The sequence below is a fragment of the Nannospalax galili genome, unplaced genomic scaffold, assembly GCF_000622305.1.
Source record: "Nannospalax galili isolate Female #2095 unplaced genomic scaffold, S.galili_v1.0 scaffold1540, whole genome shotgun sequence".
In the NCBI taxonomy this organism is placed as follows: domain Eukaryota; kingdom Metazoa; phylum Chordata; class Mammalia; order Rodentia; family Spalacidae; genus Nannospalax; species Nannospalax galili.
Window position 1 is genome coordinate 512,161 of NW_008346083.1, and position 2,732 is coordinate 514,892.

The following is a 2,732-nucleotide window of genomic DNA, read 5'->3' on the forward strand; positions in this document are numbered from 1 at the left end:
GATATATAATTTTTAAAAAGACTGGATAAACGCACCCTTTTAGAAAGACACCAGTCCCTTTTACAAGGGTAGAACTTCCAGCCATCACCTCTATAAGGTCAACCTTCTAATTCTTCTACAGTGACAATTAGATTTTAACATGAGTTTTTGGAAGAGACAAAGTTTCAAAGAAGCCCCAGTATTGGATTTTTGAACTGGTCCTTAAACAAGAGGCATGGAACTACCATGCTTGCCTTAGCTGCATCAGTATCTGCTACTATGGTTAGGAATGGGGTCATTTCCCACTGTCACACGTTAAAGGGAAGGAAGGAGGTGGTATAATTGTAGACAACCTATAGTGTCTATGGCTATGGCACAGAGAAGAACACCAACCTACCTAGGAGAACTTGGGGGAAAAGGGAAGTTAGTGTATGAATAATTCATTTATTAAGGTCAAGAACTATGGCTCCTTTGCCATTGATTTCTCAACTCTTAGATAGTGCCTGACACGTAGTGTCAGAAATATTTGTCACGTGAATAAAGGCACCCAGGAAGAGTTTCTACTTGAACTTAATGATGCAGACCAGGTGATGAAGTAGACAAGGAATTTCAGGTAGTGTTAAAAATATCAGAAAAAGCCAGGTGTGGTGGCGCACACCTGTAATCCCAGCACTTGGGAGATAGAGGCAGGCAGATCTCTGTGAGTTCAAGGCCAGCCTGGTCTGCATAGTGAGATCCAGGACAGCTGGGACTATAGAGAGCCCGGTCTCAAAAAGACCAAAAACAAAAAAAATCAGAAAAAGCTAACAACCATGAACGTAAATATGCATATCATATACAAGATAAACTTCAGAAAACAAAGAATTTAAAGTTTTTAGAGCAACATTCCAAGCTAGAGAAGGCAAAGGACAAGACTAGAGAGGTGAGGAAGATTCACAGTGTGCTGGTCCCATAAACAGTGCAAAAAAAGGAAAAATTCTAGACCAAAGACTGAAATAGTCATATTTACCTTTTGACTAGTTCAATTTGACAATTATGTGCAGAAAGTGAGCTAAGGAGCACAGGTAAGGGTGACCAGGTGAAGTCAGAAGTGCATCCATGTTTGTTTTTATACATGAGGCAGAGGAAGAATCAGGCATTTTCCATTTTACTTTACATTTTTATGTTGGGTGAGGAGATGGGAAATCTCAGGAGCAACTGCCTTCAAAGAACTAATGATAACTTTGGGATATGTTTGCTTCAGAAACTCCTGAGTCCTGGTCGTGATGTTCAACTGTAGTTGGATGTACATGTAGGAAGCTGGGTGGGGGAGATTTCTGGGCTAGATGTACATGTTCAGGGTCTTCAGTATTCAGGTGTTGGTTAGAGGAACAAGAAAAATGAAAACAAATTGAGTGCAGACTTGGGGGCATCTGGGAGTCACTGGTTATGTATAGAAGGGAGGGGAGCTGGGAGGGACCATACAAGAAGAGGAAAGTAGCGGAACAGAGAAAGAAGGTACTCTAACTGTTTAGTATACTATCTTAGATAAAAAAGAATAGATACCTTCAATAAGAACTAAGACAGACCAATAAATCCTTAAGAACAGTAGAGAGATTAAGAAAATTGATGGGCCTGGAGAGATGGTTCAGCAGTTAAAAACGCTGGCTGTTCTTACAGAAGATCTGGGTTCAAATCCCAGCACCCATGTGGCAGCTAACAACTGTCCATAACTCCAGTTCCAGGGGATCTGATGGCTTCTTCTGTCCTCCATGAGCACTGCATGACACAGGTACACTTACATACATGCAGGCAATACACTTATACACATGAAATAAATAAATAAATAAATAAAATTAACCAAAAACTAATTAGTGAATTTGCCAATTAGGATGGAGTGGTGACCTTATGATGAAGTGCCTCATGAGTGTGACAGACTTGGGAGCCACATTGCAAGTGAATGTTGCAGTGGGAATAAGAGGTGAGTAAGTAAAAACACAGAGAAGACGTTTCTAGGCGATAGAGAAGAAAGATGTTGGAATTTAGCCTGCAGAGTGGAAGGAGAAACTTAGAGATGGAAAAATTGTTTTAATTATTGACTCAAGAAAAAAGGCTCAGCGAGGTCAGAAAATGAAAAATATGAATGGGAGAATGCTGGCAATGCATGGCTCTAAGAAGACAGAAACATCTCCAAGTATCATGTCCATTGTATGTGTGCTCAAAAGCAGAAATACTAACACTAGAGTACATCCTGTGCCCCTTTATGTTTATAAAAAGGAGAATCTCTTCCAGAAACTCCTTATGTTTCTTTAACCCAAACAGAACAATTTGTGTGATATGTTACTCAGTCCCATGCCATAACCATCTGTCTAGAATTCCCTGCTAAGTTATAGAGGCCAGGGATCTAAAAATATATTTCTAAGACTCCCTTGCAGCTAGGTTTCCATATGTGACCTGCTTCCATTACGTTAGCTATTTAGTTCTAGGCCTAGAGGAGTGACGTGGAACAACTCAAAGCAGCAGATGCAGGTTAGGTTTTCTTGGATGCATGTTGACAAATGTGGCAAAAATGGCATTTTTTGTAGATGAGGTCTTTTAGTAGTGCTGGTGACTGACCTTCAGAGTCAGGGGTGGTAACAAAGTGTCAATAATGTTCTAACATTCCTCAGGTGTGGTTGAGAATTCACCTTTGTTATCTAGTTCCTTACTGTCTTCGTTTCTTTTTCTGTTGTTTTAAATAAAATATCCTCACAAAAACAACTTGAAGGAGAAAA

The 2,732-nt window shown here is 39.9% G+C and overlaps 1 long non-coding RNA gene across 1 annotated transcript in view; it reads left to right on the top strand.

Annotated features, from left to right (window-relative positions):
• LOC103741617 overlaps positions 1–2,304 on the top strand; it is a 20,420-nt gene extending 18,116 nt beyond the window's left edge. The window contains exon 3 of the long non-coding RNA XR_607588.1: positions 1,850–2,304. This is a non-coding gene — a long non-coding RNA (uncharacterized LOC103741617). The remainder of the gene's footprint in view (positions 1–1,849) is intronic.
• The last annotated feature ends 428 nt before the right edge of the window (positions 2,305–2,732 follow it).